At 35.6% G+C, this 22969-nt stretch overlaps 1 long non-coding RNA gene across 1 annotated transcript in view; it reads right to left on the bottom strand.

The window, feature by feature from the left end:
• Nucleotides 1–22769, bottom strand: part of LOC107703336 (uncharacterized) — a 23993-nt gene extending 1224 nt beyond the window's left edge. The window contains exons 1-2 of the long non-coding RNA XR_001635831.1: nt 22758–22769; nt 20163–20171 (exon numbers count right to left, since the gene is read on the bottom strand). This is a non-coding gene — a long non-coding RNA (uncharacterized LOC107703336). The remainder of the gene's footprint in view (nt 1–20162; nt 20172–22757) is intronic.
• Nucleotides 22770–22969: the final 200 nt, after the last annotated feature.

The following is a 22969-nucleotide window of genomic DNA, read 5'->3' as shown; positions in this document are numbered from 1 at the left end:
AAAAAAAAAAAAAAAAAAAAAAAAAAAGAGAAGTGGTCACCATTCTCTGCCATTAAACGGGCAAATGCGAGCAGCTGGACATTTTTTGTTTGTGTGTGTGTTTCGAAAAAGGAAAGTAATAAGCCTTTAGAATAACAAGGTAAGTAGGCCTGCTTCTAGTTCACACAGTTCCAATAAGTTGCGATTGGTTAAATAAACTCAGTAAACTAAATAGCAGAGAAATGCGACTATAATCAAGCGCAGACAAGTAGGCCTACTGAAGTGTACAAGAAATATGCAGCAGTCGTAACTTGGTTTTACGGAGTTAATTTAATTAATATTGTGTAGGCCTATTAATTGATGTTCACTTAGATTTTTTCCTCAGCAGGGGAAATAATGCTCATTTATAGTCATATGGTAAAATGTATATTTTTATTTTTGTACATTCAAAATGACAACAGAATGTCATGCCTTTCAAAAATAAAGAAAACAACAGAATGCGCCACTTCAGCGCATCTCGGTCTCCTTGAGAATCTTTTTGGCGCACACCACAAACATGAACCAATAGAGTGGTGGAACTATGATGTCACTTTGTAGGCAAAAACCCGGAAGCGAGTTAGCATTTTAGCACTTCCGGTTCCTTCATCCCCGAGTCAATGGGTTTTTTGAATGGGAGTTTGGTTAAATCCCCTAAAATAAGGTCCGTGGTTCACACAAGCACAAGATACGTTCATGTTTTATTCTACGACATAAAACACACCAGTTACACCCCACTCGTGATTTTTTAAAACTGTTACGTTTCTTAAAAAAGATGGTTGCTAACAAGTTGCTAAATGGGACTACAGGCGCGGTCGGAGACATTTAACGTCATCACGCCGAACAGTTTATCAATTTACAGTATCTTCCAACCGCAGAGTATAATTTATAGTACGATTAATTGTAGAATAACCAATTAATAGTTTACCACATTTTATATTGTTGTTCGACCATGTTTTTTTTGCTTTGCCCCGAAATGCAACACAAGTCTTCGGATGGAAGATGCTCATTTTATCGCTTTCTTACTGATACGGAAACTCTGGGTTCGGTAACATAAGGTAAACTCATATGATTATTCCATGTAAACACCACATTTACCGCCTTAGTCGCGGTGAAAGTGAAACTTTAACGATGCATAATGTTTAAAGCCATGTTAAAATGAAATTTTTTACGGCCACAAGCAGCTGTTAGAAAACATATAGAGGATTTGCTAGAAGCAAGGATAAAATAACATTTTGTGTCTCCACCCTAACAAAACGATAGCTGAAATGTGGTTCTTTATTCACTAAAATAAGTTTCATCTTACCATATCCAAAAACTCACTCACTCTGTTATTTAATAGATTAAATGCGCTAAAATTTTATTGAATAGTACGTGGAGACACGTTTTTAATTAAAATATTCATATTAATCAAAGATTTATTCCTTTTAATGCACCTTATTTCGAAATGTACATAAATACGTGCTTTCATATGTCCTTTAGTTATGATTAATTCATTTATTCACTATACTATTTATTACTAATGTCTCATTTCAGTTTTAGTTTCACTCTAGTTTTGTATTTATTCCAGTTTATATGAAAAGATTCATGTAGCGTGGATTAAAATTCATATGCAGAGTACATCCTTTTCACTGAACATGTTAAAAATAAGTTTGAAAAGTTGTGGGAAGCATGCTGGTGGTGACGATGAAGGCGAGCAACCGTAGTGCTGTAGTTCGTTTATAGCCTAAGTTTAGCTTTTAAAGGGGTCATATGATGCTTTTTTAAAGATCATTATTTTGTGTATTTGGTGTAACAGAATATGTTGACATGCTTTAATGATCTATGCACAATCAGCTTGTAACACTCCAAAGAGAAAGGAAAACTTGAAATAGCATCATATGACCCCTTTAAGTTCTGGCGCTTTTATTTTGGCTTCAGAATTCATAAAAGTTATATTATTTTGTGAAGATTATCTTGATGGACAAAACGTGTAAGTTTCATGAACTATGATTGAACACAGAGCTTATTTTTTGCGATAATCCAGAAGCCTATGGAAAAATCCTATTGGCTTTTTGTCGAGGGATCTGAGTTGGTCCTCTTTCATAACCCATAATAGGGAGATGGTCCTCACTGCAGAACAACAGCCGTCATATACTGACACGCCCAGCTGATGCAAAAGCATAGAATTTATATCTACACAGAAGAAAGCCCTGTCTAGACTCTGCCCCGGTACGAGTTGTTGAGCTATTAATTTGTCTGGTTGTTTGATGAGAAAAAGATTAAATGTAGTTGCAATAAACGCATCAAGAATCCGTACACCTGCAGCAGCGGAGGACTATTATTCTGCTGCGTGATACTGCGGAAGAACTGACGGCACGGATTGATCTTCGGCTGACCAATCAGCAGAAAGGGGAGTTTAATTCCCGCCCACATGTAGAAATTAATATTCAAGCTGTTTATTCATTTTTCTACCCCTGAATGAAAAAAAATAATTAAGCTGAATTCTCGTTTTTCGTTTTTTTGGGAAAAAAAAAGAAAAAACGAAAAAGGAGCTGTTTTCTTATTGTTCTACTTTCAATATTAAATAAAAAAAACGAGTGAACAAATGATACACGGATTTAAATATATATATATATATATATATATATACAGCTACTGTAGTTGCCAAGGTAATATTTCTCATTTTTGCTTTAACTTAAAGTGATAAAATAACTAAAACTAATAAAAATAAAAATCAGTGAAAGCTACAGTATATAGACATATTTCAAAATTTAAACCAAAACTACTAAAAAAAGACAAAGCACAGCAAAATTACTAAAACATCAAGTAGAGTAAAACAGGACATCAAAGAATCAATGCTGATACTTTTTCCCCTCAGTATATTTTCCGCAGGTTGTTTTCTATGTGAGCCTTAGGCAGCCATCATCATTATTATTATTAGTGCAATCATGCTGATTTGTAACTGTCCTGCTAAGATAATTCTAGTAAATAAGATTTAGTATCAGATCACCAAGTGAAAGAGGAAGCCATTATGATCTCTCGTTTGACGACTTGAGGCTAAATTTACTGGAGCTCAGGTGGTTTGTCAGAATGCTGCATGTACTCCACTGTATTTTGTGAACCTGCAATAATGTGGGACTTGCCTGGTGAATTTCTAGTTTGGACCAGTCATTGGTATACTTCCCTTGCCTGCATCCACTGTTCCGATTTTTTTCTCATGCTATTTTTGAGAGGGAGAGCGATGCTTTTCCACGAGTCTCTGAAACCATTTGAGTCTCATTCGGAAGAAAATCTCTCCAGAACGTGAACTCGTGTCACATAAACAGCTGGTATTTTAGCAGATTTCACAAACTCGTAGGCGTGATGTGGTTTGTTAGTGGGCTAAGGGTGTATTTACCTGACCGTCAGACTTTCTGGCTAGAACAATATGAAAGATGATTGTCTTCTTGGGGAAATCTGGAGAGGGAGAGGAAAAGCACTGGGAGACTCGCAGGGCTCGTCTCTGGGACTGACAGCTTGAATCAGTGTCTGCTAAGGGAAAATATCACAGGACTCTTTTCTCAAAAGATAATTTGGTTTTGTTGAGGAACTAAACCCATCTTACTAACCCTGTGTGTTCGGCTGTGAACATTGAATAGTTTTATTTTTCTTCGGAGCAAAAAAACAAAGCTCTGTTTGGGCCGATGACGACATGCGATGGCAATTGCTTTCTCCATTATAAGTTGTGTATCCTCATCCTTTCCCTGGAGATTATGAGTGGAGGTAAAGATTGTCTCTCTTGCCTCAAATATTACCTTCTTTTCCACTTACAGTAAAAAAAAAAAAAGAAACAAAAAATTCTAAGGGAAATCAATAGTAACAATCAAACCGGACTTCTTTGTCGTTTATCTTCATTTTCAAATCAATTTACACTCTGCAGAGACGACACCCAACGGTGAGACTCTGCATCAGGCATGTTTTGAGGTCAATAATGCTTTAAACAAGGAAAAGTAGAACTACTTAGACTTATTACGGCTGGCAATATTAGGAGTTAATTAGTTTATTAATTTACACCTCATAATATGAGTTTTTAGTACATGTGTAAATACAGGTGAGGATAACTGTGAGAAGTGCTTATACACCTGGAAATGTCACTGAAATTTAATGGGTCTCTTAGCAAGTATCTGAACATATCAGGATTTGGCATGCCTGAGCTTTGACTAATCAGTCCAGCTTATTGTTTTTATGTGTTGCAAGCAATTCCCACCCAATGAGAAAAAAAAAATATCTTCACCATTATGCTTCAGCCTTTGCATAAATACTGCACTGGGACTTTCCACAAATAGCATATAAAAACAGGGTCTTTTTTTGATTAGTGAAAGGGGGTGCTGAACCTTCAGAAAATGTATAATTATTAATCATCTATTATTAAATATACATACAATTTTACATTTTGTGTTTTTACACGTATTAACATTTTAAAACCATGATGTGTATGATTTAGGTTTTTTTTTAAATCAATGAATGTGAAAAGATACATTAACAAAATAGCTCAATGTTTTTCATGACTTAAAATGCGTCAAAATTAAAATGATTCAAAACATATTTAACTATATTTGTTTTACTGATTTTCATACTATAACGTTGGTAACAGGGTTGCTGTCAACACAATGCAGTTAACACAACTATATATATATATATATATATATATATATATATATATCGGAAATGGAAGTCACTTTTTTGGTAACTTTAAGGAATGATCCATTTTGACAATGAAAGTCATGTGGGACACTAAAAATAGTTGAAGGAATACTGCAAAAATGAAAAATGAATGTTTGCTGAAAATGTACTTTTCCTCAGTCATGTGTATCACTTGTAGATTATTGTGATGTTTTTATCAGCTGTTTGGGCTCTCATTCTGACGGCACCCATTCACTGCAGAGGATCCATTGGTGAGCAAGTGATTTAATGCTAAATTTCTCCAAATCTGTTCTGATGAAGAAACTCATCTACACCTTGGATGACCTGAGGGTGAGTAAATCTTCAGCAAATTCTCATTTTTGGGTGAACTATTCCTTTATTTGTAAAACTTCACCAGTAAACCACTAACAAAATGTCAGTAACTACATCAAGAGATCTGCCTTGAATTTTATCCCCTGATGAGCTTACGTTATGACATAAGCCTTAAAATATGCATCATAAGAAGACTAATGCTTCAGCCTGTTTTTTAGTCAACATCCCGTGCCTGCCTTGCTTGCTCACATTAACATGAAATGCCAGGAGAAAGTTGAATCTGAGCCTCCAGAGGCGAAAACCTCGACGTTGTTCCGTACATTATTTACACAGCCAACAACAGGTGATTACTGTCTACCAGCAGTTAACGGAGCCAAAGATAAAAGCAAACAAGAGCTAAATCCGGTTTCATTAGTTGCACACCATCGCATCTCAACCTATAATGTGCTACAGAGAGTTAACATAATCTGTGGGACCTCTCTGATGGATAACCTGCTGTTCTCCTCAGCCTTAGGCATCTGCATTACAGTGTCAGTGGGGAGGCCGACATGAGCTATGCCGTTCTCCCACTGTATATTACCAGCCAGCTGGTGGTAGTCTTGGAGAGAATAGTATAGCGATTACCGCTTTTCACATAGTCTAAGAGTTCGATACAACTCTGCACTCATGTCGAGTCTTCACACTCGGTTGATAACCGCTTATCCTACTTGACACGTACAGACGTCTCATCAATCTAGTTTTATTTTAAGGCCATAATTGCTTCATAGTTGCTTTTTTTCCAGCAACCTCCAGCGAGACGGCGCTTTTTCAGCAACTTCTCAGGTTTCACATCGGGTGGCGTTCGGTAGATGTGCCGCTGTCAAACCAGATGTGTGTGATATGGCTACACTCAGGTGTCACACGGCTTGCAGAGCTAACGCAAATATAGCTCAGTGGAAGCGCTGAAAGCCACCGCCATAAATATCGGGAAGCAGACCTTGCGGGTCATGTGTGGGTGGACGCAGTTGCCTGCATGTTGCACGGTATTAATGCTTTATAATTTAAAGCAGCACTATGTAACTTTTTCTGTGTTCAAAATTTGCAAAATGTATATAATGAGCGAGTACATCATGAATTCATCTTCCAAACCACGTTTTTGTCTTATTCCGAATCACTACGGTACACTTATAATAAGTACTTATATTTGGACTATTGTAGCCTGGTCTGGTCGTCACCGCTGCGGAGTAACACACACCTGCGTGAATCGCCATAGACATAAACTTAGAGAAGTAGCTCCGGTTGGAATGTTCTTCCGCGGGATGTGTGCAGTTCTGTTTATTAACCGGTAGAGCGCCAAAAGTTACATAGTGCTGCTTTAATATCCAACATTACAGACTAAACAACAACCAGAGCTGGATTCGTATCCAGCGAATCCAAAGAGTGTTGCCCACTTGACCGTCCTCCATACAGCCTACTGTATATTTTTCAGCTAGAAGTGATTGATTGCTTTGTATTGTGGATGTGGTGAAGCCGAACACACAATCGTAGTGAAGTATCGGTCAGGGATGCGGGAAGGCAGTGCTGAGCTGGAAACCATGGCAACTCTCCGTGCCGTGTTGCTCAGCTCCCCCGGCCTTGCCCGAGAGGAGACAGATACCTGTAGAAGCCTAATCCCATTCAACACCTGCATACAAAGAAGCCCTCGCTTTTGACGTGATTTGAAAATACACAGGGGATTGACAAGATACATTTTTGATGGACTGCTGTTTTCCTGCAGTGCCATATCACACGCTGCACACACCAGAAATAGCAAACAGTACTGGCTACCTTCCGTCTGATTCTGCTGGTAAAACATTTGAGCGAGGAAATTTGAATTAGTCTTCCTTCTCTTTATTTCCTCCTCCTCAGCTCGAATGCCACTTGGCAGATGATTGATAGAAGCTGCCAGGGTCGTAATCGCTTGTTTAGTTAGGCGTCAGTCATGGGTTTTGCATACGGGGCACTTGAGGTGATGATCTAAAGGAAGAACGTGAGAGATGCTGTGCAGGTCTTTTTGACATTGGATAGCAATGGCTGAGTATAATTTCCCCTGATGTTATATGCATTTACATTTAAAGTATATACGATTCATGACTTATGCAGTGGTACATCTATCTGTCTCTATTTCTTGCGACCTATCCACCTTATTTTTCAATGCGGAAGTAAGCTGTTTTCTGTGAATGTGTGAGACTTCTACTGGAGGGAAATAACGAGAAGAATAACAAAGTGCAGTAAACGGTAAAACTGTTTGCACTACAATCCAGTGTGTTCATAATAAGATAATGCATTCAGATAATATGGGAAGAAACTCCAGTTTGCAATATCAAGCAGCAAAATGAGCTGTTTTGTACAGCCAAAAATAGCTGGAAGCGAATGACACCAGAAGCCAGACACATTAAATTTACAAATGGCCGTGCCAGCTCTTACGGGAAAAATAAGGTGAATAGACAAAATAAGACATGACCACCACCAAAAAAAAAAAAAAAAACTATTTATAAGTTGGTAAATTGAAATTGTATACATTTTACTTTAACGATTTTATGAAGTGGTGTCGAGCATTTATTTGTTTGTGTATTTATTCATTGATTTATTTAGAGGATGCACCATGTAAAGATTTGTAAGGCAGATATAAGACCGTAGGCTAGTGGTAGAGTTTTTGTTTAATGTGAAATGAGGGCTTGGGGTTAGTAGTATAAAAAAGTCAGATGAGTGGATTGATGATGACAGAATTTTTCTGTGTAAAGCAAATGATCTGTGGAAGGTGTTACTCAATGGGCTGACCAAATTTAGACATGCGAATGTATGATTTTTGCCTCGTACATTCAACTGTGACTTACCAAACTAACTTAACTGTATCTTAACATTTTTTCCAAACATTAAAGAATATTTGGCTTACTTTCTCCCATAGAACACAAAAGGAGATGCTAGACAGGATGTCTACACTGCTCAAAGTAAATATGAATGGTGACCAGGGTCTGTGAAGCTTATATGCAGTCATAAGCACAATGGTACAAACGGTTGAAAGACCTCTTATATGTCAAAAGATCAAGGCAAATTTGATTTCTCATGTCATGAACCCTTTGAAATAGTAAGGGAAAAAAAGTAAAAACACCATAAAATTTGTCTATATTTGACTCATGCTACAGTATTACAAGTCTTCTATAATCCTTCTATAATCTAAAGTTATCGTATGGCTTCAGAAGGCGTGGAATATAGTGCTTATTCATATATGGACTACTTTTATGATACACATGTACACATACAATAAAGCACATGTAAATAACTTGATTATAATTTTAAAGTGTGTTCTCCAATATTACATTTTAAGTTAATATATTTTATTTCAATTTGATATATTTTAATTGCGCTTCAATTGTAACTTTATCATTACAAATGTAAAATTACAAATATATTTAAAGTTATGACAAAAGTTCTAGTAGAAATGCCATTAAAGTATATTTAAGATCACCATAAGTTCTTGTCAATTCGTTTGGCAGTATGTTGTATATCTCAAAGACAAAAACATTATGAAATTACATATAAAGATGTACATAAGTCCTGACAGTTACTTAAGATGTACGACAGTAAGCGGAAGCTAAAGATTACGTTTTATAAAGTTTTAAATATGGATTTTTTTTCCTTACGCAAACGCATCAGTTTAATTCAGAAGGCCTTTATTCACCCCCTGGAGCTTTGTGGAGCACTTTATGATGGATGGATGCAGTTTTTTGGGCTTCAAAATCTTAAACCCCATTCACTGCCATTATAAAGCTTGGAAGAGCAAGGACATGTTTTAATATAAAGAATGTATTCATCTGAAAGAATAAAGTCATATACACCAAGGATGGCTTGAGGGTAAATAAATCATGGGGTAATTTTCATTTTTGGGTGAACTATCCGTTTAATATATATTTAAACAATAATAACATTTTATTTAATTGCAAATAACATGCAGTTAAGTGTCCGAAAACATTACATTCAATTTACACTTAAGCATATTTTAATCTTATTTTTTTTTCACAGCTAGTGCATGTGGGGTAGCCTATCCACTTAGCAATTAATCTCCAAGCAGCGGTCATACTTTTGCTGTGAAACCCTGCGTTGTTCACCACAATGGTATAGTGTCTAACAGTGGGGATCTCGGGTTATGTTGATGTAGATGTCAGTGCATGTCACTCTCCCCTTATACTACACACTACCAACCGTTTGAGTGAATGTACCCCCCTCCGCCGAAGCTCTCATCACTCATATTCATGGAATAATATGCCAATTTTTAGCCATTAGAGGAGGTTTTATGATTCACTGGCTTGAAAGAAATGGCGGTCATTTTATGTATAGTGCTCTCTCTGCCTGTTGGTGTTGCGTGTAGCACAGACTGCATGTTCTGAGAGAGTCTATCAATTCCAGGTGCTGTATTCATAGAGCGTTGCAACTGAGGGCCATCGCGCATTAGGTATGCTGTGTGCGTACGTAAGTGCGTGGGTATGTCTGTGCGAGCATGTGCGTGCCTGTGTATGCATTCTGCATTCTAATTTTTTCCCCCCTCCATTTGAATTTTAATTTGATTTTGATAACAGCGCCATTTTGGAGTAATTATTTATCACTGATGTAATTTTACAGTCTGTCAAGTTATCCACTAACACACCTTGAATAATATAAGATGAAACCGAATCAAGGACGGAAACTCATATTTTCTCTTTCCTTTTGATATAACTTTTTTTTTTTTTTTTTTTTCAGACTTCACAGACAATAATTAACAAGTGAAACATGATCAGATATTAATTATATGCCGTGTTATTTTTTTGCATAATTGATGACTGTTGTCGAACCACTGTTTGAATTCAAGCTGAAAATATGAGCTTCATAATAATTCATCATCTTGTTATGCAGGTGAAACATTTACCTTTTCTGAAGGAGAGACGGAGATAATAATGTGTACATGTGTCATGATGTTTGTTTTCTCGAGTAAAAAATATATATTAAAATTGCCATTTATTTTCTTCTTTAAAAAATCTATTTTTTAAATCATTTTCAAAGTTTTTAAATTCCTTGTTTTATTGTTGTGATTATTTTTTTTCTTTTCTTTTATGTAAAGCACTTTGAATTACCATTGTGTATGAAATGTGCTATATAAATAAACTTGCCTTGCCTTACTTGTAGTCTGTCAGAAATATAGGAATTAAAATGCTTCAGAAAATGTGTCTTATTCAGGAGAAAATACAACACTGAGAGAAAAATTGATGAAATCAATCTGTTTTCACATTCAACAAAAGAAATATCAGAGCTTATCTTTGACATCTTAAACTCTCTGCTCTCCAAATCATACCATCTTTGAACCTGCAGCAGATTTATTTGAAGTTATCGTCATAAAATAAATAGCCACAGGAGAAGTCGGTAGTACATCAAGTAAGAACCGTTTTTCCCCAATTCTGCAGGAAACAAGCGAAACGGCAAATCTGATTAACATCTTTCGCAATTCAATTCACAACGTGGTCGCTGGGCAATGAGGTAGTGTCTGTAAATATCGCCAAAGTGCCAAAACATTCATTTACAATTTAGCAGGAGTTCAATCTGTGTCCCAAATCTCACACGTCACCATGCCACCAGAGAGTGACAGGAGAGAAGAGACACCACTTCAGAACTGTAATTGTTTATGTGCAAGAAGAGGCATTGAATAAAAATAACCAAGGAACACTAGAAAAAGAATAAAGAGTGCCAATTAAAATGACACGTTAAAGCAGAGGCTTGGGGCTATGAGGAGCAGGAATGCCGGCTAGCTTTAATGGCGAGACTAAAACAAAGAGGAGTGCTTTAATGAGCGTCTCTTTCAAAGGAACGCATTGTCGGTGCCTCTCTCGCTCCTGTGGCTGGCGCGCGCAATTTGTTACGCCAGGCTTGTTTGAGCTTGAACACTCGAGTGGTAACCGGTCGCTGATCCTGTGTGTAAATCACAGGACCCAATAGCACAAACATCAGTAGATAGCCATAAACACATTAGCCATGCTAAGTGTGACATTTGCCGCTGAGCCACAAATGCAAATCATCAGAATGCTAGTGCGGCATGGGCGTTACCTTGTTCTACACACACAGTGTTGCAGGATAATAAAAGAGATAATGATATCTTTTACTGTTTTCACACAATAGTCTATTGATTAGGTCTGCAGAATAGCAACTGCTTGTGTAAACAATAAAATCCAAAATCACTAAAAATCGAAGTGAATTGCTGTTCCCATGCCATTTTACTTCAGTAATGTTACATTAACAAGTGCAATGCGAAAAAAAAATGTAAATGGAGCCAGAATGAATGCAGGTTTGCTAAAACAATACCTAGCTATTTGCTACTTGGTTATTAGCCAGCATTATCCAATAGTCCACACGGTCTACTGTAAGTGACATCAAAAGAAAATGAAGGTCGTTACAGAGGAAATGCAAGTTTTAGATTCTGTAGTTATTTTGAAACATTACTGATGTTTTTCCTTTGAAATAACATGCACTGGATTATTCACAGTAAAGCCTTCTTCCAGTCAGACTGGAATTCATTTCATTCATTTCCAATGGAAAGCAGTTTGAGAGATGCAGGGAGTTCAGATCAAATGTGGCATATGCAGAATTTTTGGATCTGGTTTGAGATTCGGATTCGTTGAATTATTTGCGGCTAGACCATGCGACCCCTTACGAAAATTAACCAAGGTTTAATTATAGTAAAAGTGTAGTAACCATGTTTTTTTTTTGGTGTTTTGATTATCATTTGTATAACCACAGTTTTACTACAAATACCATGGTTAAACTATGGTTACCCTAGTAAAAAAGTAATATATGCATTTAAAAAACATTTTTTATACTTATTTAAAATCTATTAACATATTTATTGATATTTCACTCGAGACTGATATAAAAATTGTAATTAAACTTTATTTGGAGTACTTCTTGTGCACAATGCACATTTCTTAATATTAAGCCTAAAATGTGTTTTAATGTCCCTATTGATGAGGATTGTATGATCTTTGAATAATATCGGTCTTTAAATGCAAGATATTTAAAGTGTACCTGAAGTATACTTGCAAATTTAACTTTAGCACAATTAAATATACTTCAATATATCTTTAGTTGTACTTCAGCACTACTACCACGCAATTCAAGTACATTAAGACCCTGTCCCAAATCGCACCCTAAACCCTCACGGTCTTCCTCTGAGTCCACACATTCGTGATGTAATGCCGCTTTGACTGTCTGGTAGAAGTCTGCAGCAGAGCTCGCCTCAGTGCGGGCTCGGCAGAAGTGTGCATAGAGGGCGCATAGTGGCCACAAAGGGGGCGCTCGCGAGCACACTTCTGAAAGCTAAAATGAAGAATGGGACACCCTACGGTCTCATAGACTTAACGGATAAGCACACATGGTGGCCATTGTAAGTGCGTGTGAAGTGCCATTCGGGACAGGGCCTACGTACAAAATAAGTTGTTCCAAGTTAGCAGACTTTAAGCATACCAGTTTAGCATACTACAAGCAGAATAGCAGGGTAATTTTATTAAGCAGGTTACATAAATATGTAAGTGTACTGTATTTGTAGTATACTTAGTGTGAAATAAATGTATTTCAAATACATTTTAGTATATTTATTTTTCACTTTGGTAGTGTAATAGTTCATTTGTGGTTACCATGGTTTAACTATAGTAACCTTTTTTTTTTTTTTATTCGTAATGAAACCATAGCTATTTTCTTAAGGGACCACCTTGACTGGTGGTCAAAACTATGAGATTAGTGAAGATCTAGTGACACATTTCATTATTAATTTTACCATGGTGATTTAGAAGTTCTGTGTGACTGCCACTAGGGGTCAAATGCGACAATCAAATGTGAAAGTCGGAGATGGTGGTAAGGTGGCTTAAAGGCATAGTTCACCCAAAAATGAAAATTCTGCCATCAATTACTCACCCTCATGTCGTTCCAAACCCGTAAGACCTTCAGATCAAAGCATGCGCATATGTCGTGATACTCTCCAAAATGATGCCAGGGTGACGCCGAGGAGACGAATTGTTGAATAAAGTAATTCTTTTTGTTTTCTTTGCGCGCAAAAAGTATTCTTGTAACTTCAAAAAATTACGGTTGAGCCCCTGATGTCACGTGGACTATTTTAACGATGTCCTTTCTACGTTTCTGGGTCTTGAACATGGTAGTTCCCTTGCTGTTTATGGGAGGGTCAGAGAGCTCTGGGAATTCATCAACAATATCTTAATTTGTGTTCCAAAGATGAATGAAGGTCTTACGGGTTTGGAACGACATGAGGGTGAGTAATTAATGACAGAATTTTCATTTTTGGGTGAACTATGCCTTTAAGACCTGAAATACATTAAGAAAATGAAGCAATAATTCCCAAGAAGTCTTGGTTTACAGTGAATTTACAACAGCAAAGCTGCTTTGTTAGTCACAATATGTAAACCATGGCTTCATGGGGCTTATTGCTTTTATAAAACAGTTAGCATGTGTTTAGCCCACCCATTAAGTCAAAATTCACAACAAAATCTGATGTTCTGAAACATTTGGTGCAGTAATACTGATGTAATGAGGTCACAGGTGTATATTTCTAGAGTAATTTACGGCTTTGAACGTGGCTCAACTAATTGTAAATCAAGGACTGGAACTATCCAGTGATTTCTAGCTTAAGGCTAACTTTAACAGAGTAGCACACTAAATGCCTATTTTTATGTAAAACTGCACAGATGAACTTGTGACATATCTAATATTAATGATTTCATCAAGTAGTTGTGGTCTAGTGGTAACGTTTTTGTTTTAAGTATGTGTTCTGTCGTGTCAAAATATGACTTTTTGTTTTAATAAACCAAAATTGCAGCTGTATGGATATATAGAGTGGACTGGACCAGGCACACATTTATTAGCGATTTGTTTTGTGACGCCACTGGGACAGGTTGGGAACCACAGAAAAAGCGATCAAGACATGGATCTTGATTCTGAAAGCTGTGTGAACATTGCCTCTGTTGCCTTCCACCTCTGTTGACAACCGCAGCAACCACTCAATAAAACATCCCAGCACCGGACCGCCACTTATTATAACACACTCAATGAAATGAAACATCCTCCTCAACAATTGGAGATGCTTCCTCTCTATTAGACACACACCTGCCGTGACTATAGCATTAATTGTCTGAGAAAGAAATTGGTAGTATGTCCCCAGCATACATTTTTGCTCTCTTAGTGCTTGTCTGGGGTGAGGATCACGTCTGCGGCCTTTTTTATCTGCCCTTTCCAACAAGGTCTTCACAACACTGTCCTTCACAACCCAGGGGCATGAGAAGAATGAAGTTCTCACCAGCTTCTGCCCAAGTTTGCTGCTGTTACTCAGCTCTTATGTGCTTCTAACTTCCAGAATTTTCCCAAGATTTTCTTCATTATTATCATTTTCTCTGCACACTCCGCTCTGTTCATTGACTGTGCATGGCACATAGTGAATCAATACTGTTTATTATTAATGGCTGTCTTCACAATGCTGCTGAGGATTATTTCATATGAAGCGGTTTCCTGGAGTCTGTGCTCAATAATTTAGGGCTTGTTTCTAATGGGTGGTCAGCTCAAACGTCAATGTAACACACACACATACACACTTTCACAAAGCATCGAGATGCATCTATGGCGTGTTCATTAGGCCCCACTCTAAACTAACAAGGACTGCACATGTTCAAGCAGACATCAAAACCAAATCTCTCTGATCTCTAACGAAACATCCTGTGGTTAAATCTCCAGCACGGATATTCGTCACTGCCTAATCTTTGGAGATGGAAAGCCTGACCTCAGCTAGTGGACAACTCATGGTTGATAGTCATGGATAAAAGCCTGGCCATTGTAATACACTGTTGATCTGTTTGAAATGCAATTAGAGCTTCAGAGTCTTTTCTTATATTTAACCACAGCACATTATCTGTGGGGAAATTAAGAGGGCCACTTTTTAATTGCCTTTGCTTTCTAGTTTGTTCCTCTAACTAACCAATTAATGATTGTAATCATTCTCATTAACCCTAAAATGCATACGACTAGTTTTGTGTTTTTTTTTTCTCCACATGAAGTGATCCTTTCATATAACTTTCCATGAATTCTTCAAGGTATCTTTGATCATGTGAACCAGCTGTTTTTACATTTAGTTTTTATTTTATTTACATTTAGTCATTTAGCAGACGCTTTTATCCAAAGCGACTTACAAATGAGGACAATGGAAGCAATAAAAAATCAACAAAAGAGCATTTAGTGCATTAGCTTACATAAACTAACAATGAAAAATATATTTTTAGAGCATTTATTAATCTTTGTTAAGGTAAGTTAATAAAATAATATTTTTGAAATGTTAATAGATAAACCATTTAATTTCAGAAAAAAAGTTTTAGTAAATGTTAAACATTAAGCTTAACTACGATTGATAAATGCCCTAGTCTAGAAGTATTGTTCATTGTTAGCATGTTAAGTAATGTGGTTAACTAGTGTTCACAAATGATAAATAAATAACGATAAAATATACAGTATTATATTACAGAATTAAAATATGTAAATATGTCGTATATATAATATACATTGTAATGTTGACGTTATGATTTCATATTTTATTTCTACTTTTAAAAATGCAATAGTTTTCTTCGATGGCTACAGTTAGTCTGTAATTATGGTTAATTTTACATTGAAAAAAGAAGAAGTGGTTTGTCTTCGTTTATAAATAAACAAGTAGATACTGTATATCTAACCTCTGGTTACTCCAGTGGGAGTGTCACTGCATGTACTCTGGAAATCGTTTTAGATAAAAGCATCTGCTAAATGACAGCTTGCTATTTACTTTCTTACTAAATGGAAATCTGAACATGAACACAGTATTACCATTGCCTTTATAATTATATATAGAGACAGCTGATGGAAACTAATGTTTACAAATGAGTCTTATTATAAAATGTTACCTATACTTCTTTTGAATTTTCCTTTAACTTCTGTTGTCTTTTTACTATGCATATTTTATACTGTTTATACTCTTTCTACCTCTTAACGGAACTCTCACACAAGCCTTTTTTTGCATTTTTTGATTTAAATAGATTTAGAAATAAATAATTTAGTATGGTTATTATGCTTTTTTAACTCATGGGGACTGTTGGCTAGACCCCACAATGAAGGCAAAACCTGAAATATCAACCTACCCACCCACACACACTCAATCTAAATGATCCCTGTTCATTTTCATTGACAAAACAAGGTGTTTTATAATAAAAATGCATTTAATTGCATCTCTCACATATGCATTCTGGGGGGTAAATGCAGCTACGTGTTGTAGGGTTAAGTATCCTATTAAAAGGCTTTATTCTGAATTCTTTTGAAAAGTACACGGGAGAGCACTTTGTATCAGCTACAATTACAGTAGGTTCATTTTCCCCGGCATGGAACGCCTCAAAGGAAACCTGTTAAATAGTGCAGCACATACTAATTCTCTCTAGTAGACACACCCTGCACAAAACAAATGAGAGAAGATTGCTTTTGTGAATATGCGATATTCTGAGTACAGCGTGTTTTCAGCTTGAATGCTTCAGTGGTAACCTGTCGCAGATCCTGTTTGTATAGCAAAAGCAGAAAACTTACTAGAATAACATAAACATGGCCATGGCGCTGTTTTATCATTCAGAATAGCTTTGTGTGGACAGCTAGTGCTCGGAAGTGCCATGAAAAGAGCTAGATAATATACCTTTCACATAGCCTGTGACATTTTTTCCCCACATAGCCTACAGAAGGACATTTTTTTTACACAGCCTTTTTTTTTACATTAATTTTAATTGTTTTTCTACCCTGTTTGCAGTGTGACAAAGAACTGTTGACATACGTTGAAAATGTTCACGTGATCACATGATCGCAGGTTGAGTGGAAGTGTATTGGCCATCAGCACAGCAGATCTAAAGCGGAACAACAGAGATTGTCATTGATTGGCTCAGAGTTGCATAATTTCATTAGCTTGGTAAAATCAATGGCGGGTGCTTCAGATTGCTTAGGTGCTAAGATAAAATAAATATGTGGTCATGGAGTCATTCTGCAGTTGACTTTTATCAGTTTGGTTGAACTGGAAGCCAGCTGTAAATCACTTACGAGCAGGTGCTGATAATTTTTATTTATTTATTTTAATTTTTTCAGCAGTGTGCCAAGTCACGTTTGTAAATGATTTGTTGATTTGTTGTTCTGAACCCATGCCAGATTGGACTGGCAGTGTTCAATGCTTTCCAATGGCTAGAGGGCTTGACAGTATCAAAAAAGGAAGGTCAAATCCTAGTGAATATTTTACTAACATTTTAATTACAGTGGATCAAACATATCAACAAATAGACACATAAACACACATGCAAACAAGAATAAATAAACGAGGCATATTAACCTATGCCTTGATTCTTCCCAAAGATGTCCTCGTTGAAGGGATAGTTCCCCCAAAATGAAAATTCTGTCATTAATTACTCACCCTCATGTCGTTCCAGACCCGTAAGACCTTCATTCATATTTGGAACACAAATTAAGATATTTTTGATGAAATCCAAAAGCTTTCTGACCCTCCCATAGACAGCAACGCAACTCAACAATTTCTTCTCGTCCATGTCAGTCACGACAGAAGAAACTGTTGAATAAAGTCATTATTTTTTCTTTGGACACAAAAAGTATTCTCCTAGCTTCATAACATTACGGTTGAACAACTGATGTCACGTGGACTATTTTAACGATGTCCTTACTATCTTTCTGGGTCTTGATCATGGTAGTTCCCTTGCTGGAGGGTCAGAAAGCTCTCGGATTTCATAAAAAATATCTTAATTTGTGTTCCAAAGATGAATGAAGGTCTTTGGGTTTGGAACGACATGAAGGTAATTAATGACAGAATTTTCATTTTTGGGTGAACTATCCCTTTTAAGAAATTTCTCACAAGCAAGATCAATTATTAATATTGATTAAATTACATTTTTAGAGACAATATTTCCAGTTACTTTATCTATTTTTGCTATCTATCTATTTTACTTTATCAGCGAAAATAGTTCTAAACAAAGTCAAAGTGCATCTACAAGCAACGTGCAATAGTATTTTGAACAAATCAGTATTATTAAGCAAATCGGTTAAGTGAATGATTCAATGAATAACGTAACAATGTAAACTATGTAATGCATAGATAGATAGATAGATAGATAGATAGATAGATAGATAGATAGATAGATAGATTGATTGATTGGTCAACTTTAAACATCTATGATGACTCTAAAAATATTTACAAACTGATAAAGGGTTTTACCTTAAGACCTTCATTCATATTTGGAACACAAATTAAGATATTTTTGATGAAATCCAAAAGCTTTCTGACCCTCCCATAGACAGCAACGCAACTCAACAATTTCTTCTCGTCCATGTCAGTCACGACAGAAGAAACTGTTGAATAAAGTCATTATTTTTTCTTTGGACACAAAAAGTATTCTCCTAGCTTCATAACATTACGGTTGAACAACTGATGTCACGTGGACTATTTTAACGATGTCCTTACTATCTTTCTGGGTCTTGATCATGGTAGTTCCCTTGCTGGAGGGTCAGAAAGCTCTCGGATTTCATAAAAAATATCTTAATTTGTGTTCCAAAGATGAATGAAGGTCTTTGGGTTTGGAACGACATGAAGGTAATTAATGACAGAATTTTCATTTTTGGGTGAACTATCCCTTTTAAGAAATTTCTCACAAGCAAGATCAATTATTAATATTGATTAAATTACATTTTTAGAGACAATATTTCCAGTTACTTTATCTATTTTTGCTATCTATCTATTTTACTTTATCAGCGAAAATAGTTCTAAACAAAGTCAAAGTGCATCTACAAGCAACGTGCAATAGTATTTTGAACAAATCAGTATTATTAAGCAAATCGGTTAAGTGAATGATTCAATGAATAACGTAACAATGTAAACTATGTAATGGATAGATAGATAGATAGATAGATAGATAGATAGATAGATAGATAGATAGATTGATTGATTGGTCAACTTTAAACATCTATGATGACTCTAAAAATATTTACAAACTGATAAAGGGTTTTAGTATCACTGAGAGTCTTTTACAGCTTCAGTTGCCTGCAGGCTTAATCGGTTAATATAATTTGCTTCTGATTTTGTTTAAATGTGAAAAGCACATAGTTGTTTTCTATTTGCTTGCTGGTGGTGCAAAAGGCATAGTGAGCACATCTTCATGATGAGGTCCCAACTTCAAAAGGCACAAATCAATTTGTGTTCTGACAGTTTGAAGAATAGCAGCTGGCTGTTACCTTAAACTTACCTCAGGTCTGTTCTTCTGCAATCGATCTGCAGTTATCTGTGTAGAATATTTAATTGGCTATGCACATTCCCGGCAGAGAGCTGCATGTGTAAAATCCTTAATTCTAAGAGAGGTTCCAGCCATGAGATCATTAAACACTATAGAGGCTTGTTTTGATGGACAATACTGATAACTGACAGCTGTGTGCATACATATTATTAATTCAGTGTGAGAATAATGGTTCAGTATTTACTGACCCCTTGTATAAAACCAATACCTTTTTGTGCCAAACATACACTGGTCTAATTTTGCTTTGGGGTTTTGTGTAAGCACCTGAATGATTTCAATTCAAAACCATTTGATGAAGTGCCATGGGTCATTATAGCACAAGGTGCAATGGCACTCAGGACTGGAGCAAACAAATGGGGAAACAATATGAACTGACTCTGAATATTCAGCTGGTTAGACCGCACTGTTTTGACATCTGTCCTCTATGTCCCACACTGGTTATGTGTCTGTAAAGTACTGTGGGGTCTAAAAGTCAGAGACCACTTGTGAAAAATCTTTGATTTTTGCATCTCTTTTCAAATTTGAAAACATTTGTTATGAATGTTAATTTAATTGAAAACATGATTTTTTTCAAATGACAAATAAATTGCCTTTTAATAGCAGCACTCTAGCTGAATCTTAAGTATTTCTTCTTTATTTTATGATTCATTAACAGGTTTAAATTCAATTTTGAATCCCAGATTTCCAGTGTTGACACAGACCTTTGGACCATTGCATGTTGTTATAATTACACCATTTTCCTTGTCATTCTTGAGCCTCTCAACTGAATAATCAGTCAGTCAACACTTAAAAATACTTAAACATATCTGCAAAGTCTCTTTTTGGGCATTTTCTGACTGAGCTTGGAGGAGTCTGTAAGCACCGCTTCAGTACATGCTGCTGTCAGATGCTGATCTTGAATGAACAACAGGCAGGAACACTAAACTAGAAGTTGAAATTATCATAAGGACTGTTCATTCATAGTTAGACCATAGCAATCCATCACAACATAATCACTGAAAAATGACATCAATAGAAAAATTTACCAACAAGCATTTATATTAAAAGTGTTATGAAGGAGAGAGATTTGCTGAAACCTGATTTCATAAATCATGCATATGATGTTTTGTTCTGATGTGGGGAATGATGCAGTGTTAATTTCGACAGCAAATTTTTTTGTCTTTTGACTAAAATGCCATATAGTTTTAGTCATATTTTAGTCATCTGAATTGGTTTTAGTTTTAGTCTAGTTTTAGTCGACTAAATCTACAGTAAATCTAGTCTGCTAAAATCTAATGGGTTTAGTTACAGTGTAATGCATTTATTAAGCATTTCTCTAAAATTTCCATTATATAGGTTATTATATAACTCATTATATAGGTTAGATATTAAGATTTTATCATGATAGACACCGATTTAACTGCGGTGACACACAGCATGCCTTTATGTTAAAATTAAATGAAACCACTTCTCATAAAGAACAAGAACATGTTGTTCTTTTTAATGAAATACCAATGGTTATATAGGCTAATTATGCATTCCTTATAGCAACTTGTTTACCATATTCTTCATTCTTTCAAGCAGACATATTTATTTCTATAAATAAATTTAGATTAATCTTTAGAGCTACTAAAGGTTTTCAGTCAAGAGCAATGCGTGATTTTCTGTCTTTCTTTTGTTGCTTGATTAACATCAGTTACTCGGACAACAGCAACTAAATTAGGCTGCTATCAAAAATGTCGTTGACGACAATTATGACGAAAATTATTCGTCAACGAAATTAACACTGGAATGATGTTTTCGATATGGTGCTAAAAATAATGGGTAACAATTTAGTATAGGGACCAATTCTCACTATTAACTTGTTGTTTATTAGCATGCCTGTTATTAACATATTGGGTGTTTATTAGTATTTATAAAGCACATATTCTGCAAGAGCCTATGTTATAACCTATTCTACATCCCTATTCAGAGAGTCTGAGAAAAGAAGTAGCAGCAGCGATGTTTTAGAATAATTAAATGTCAGAACAGATCTGCACTGGAGAGAGAATGTATGCAAGATGAAATTCTGTCTGTCATCCATTTTGCCACAGTGAAAGTAGTAACCTTAAACACACTCAGTACAGCGCAATAATAACTGCTCACGGCAGTCTTGGATCTGTATGTATTTTCCTCATTCTTTTTCTCTAAAACCTCAACCGAATCAGTTCTGTAATAAATCCCCACATTTATAAAACCTGATTTTAAGTTAAAAGTATTTGAAAAGTCATCGTTGTATGATAAGAAATGACTTGTTTGCATTATTCAGAATGGTTTATCCACTTAAGCTCGGGGAGTTTTTTGGTATTTTCGCCTAAATTTAACATACTCAAATTTTTACATCGCGGTTCTATCGAAGATAATTCGATCTGTGATTGTCACACAATGAAATAATCTACATCGTCAAATTCCTGAGAATGAGAGCTTTCTTGTGATATATGACTTGACTTTTTTTGTGAAAAATATATAAAATACACATTCTTCGTAAAAATTATTCGCAATGGTTAGGCGGAAATTCGTGTGTGGGACGAATACATTTCTAAGCTTAATTTTACTGCTTTATGAATATAAAAACCAAACGGTATTCTTTGTAAAGAAGACGCTCCAAGCTTTCAAATGAACCCATATATGGGCTGATACCATATAAGGAAGGCTATGTAAATGAAGCATAAACATTTTTAACGTCATTTTGGACCCGTATCCGGGTCCGCAGAGTTTAACTGGATTTATGGAGCTCATTTACAGTGTAACAGCAGCTGTTCAGATTGGTGGATTTCTCTTCTAAGTTTTGTGGGTAGTGTACTTCTTCATCTAGAATTTAGCAATTCAATTTGATTTAAATTGTATTGAAATCATTCAGACTTATGGCTTCTAGAGAGGCATATACCAAAGATTAACAACCTCTGAGCTCATGGTAGGTCTGTCTAGAAAGGTTAAACAAAAATGGTTAAAAATCTATTTCTCTGTGAAAAAATAAAATAAAAATAATAATGGGATTTTTACTACTTTATGATCAATATAATCCACACTTTTAAAGAGCATTCTGTGACACTAAAGCTTTTTAGTGTTACAGTGAAAGTTTTCCCCAGAGCTTCGCTAACGTTCCGACAAGGTTTTCTTAAAGTTATGAACAAACATTCTTCAATTAACATTTATAGAATGCTTGTTCAAAGTTATCTGACCTTTAATAATGTTCTCACAACTTTAGCACAAAAATGTTATTTATACATCATTCAACAGTAACATACCCATAATGTTTGCAAAATGAAAAAATAAAATAAAAATTGAATGTTCCCTTAATGTTTGTATAACCATGAAAAAAAACACATTTAAAAAGCTGGACATTTTGAGTGGTTATAGAACAACAAAAATACAGTAATAATGGTTTTCTAACTTAATGGGTACATTAGCAAAACACTCTATTTTTGTTAGTCATTTTTATGCTGGGTTTTGACTTTGACATATTGCATCTATTTCACCTGTTTATTCTTTTGTTATTATGAACATTGCATTATTATTTCTAGTATTTAACATACATAGTACAGTATAAGCTGCAGCATAAATTTAGTCTAGTC

Source organism: Sinocyclocheilus anshuiensis, unplaced genomic scaffold, assembly GCF_001515605.1.
Source record: "Sinocyclocheilus anshuiensis isolate Anshui unplaced genomic scaffold, SAMN03320099.WGS_v1.1 scaffold58, whole genome shotgun sequence".
In the NCBI taxonomy this organism is placed as follows: Eukaryota; Metazoa; Chordata; class Actinopteri; order Cypriniformes; family Cyprinidae; genus Sinocyclocheilus; species Sinocyclocheilus anshuiensis.
The sequence above is the reverse complement of the archived record's forward strand: the minus strand, read 5'-3'. Positions and strand labels throughout refer to the sequence as shown.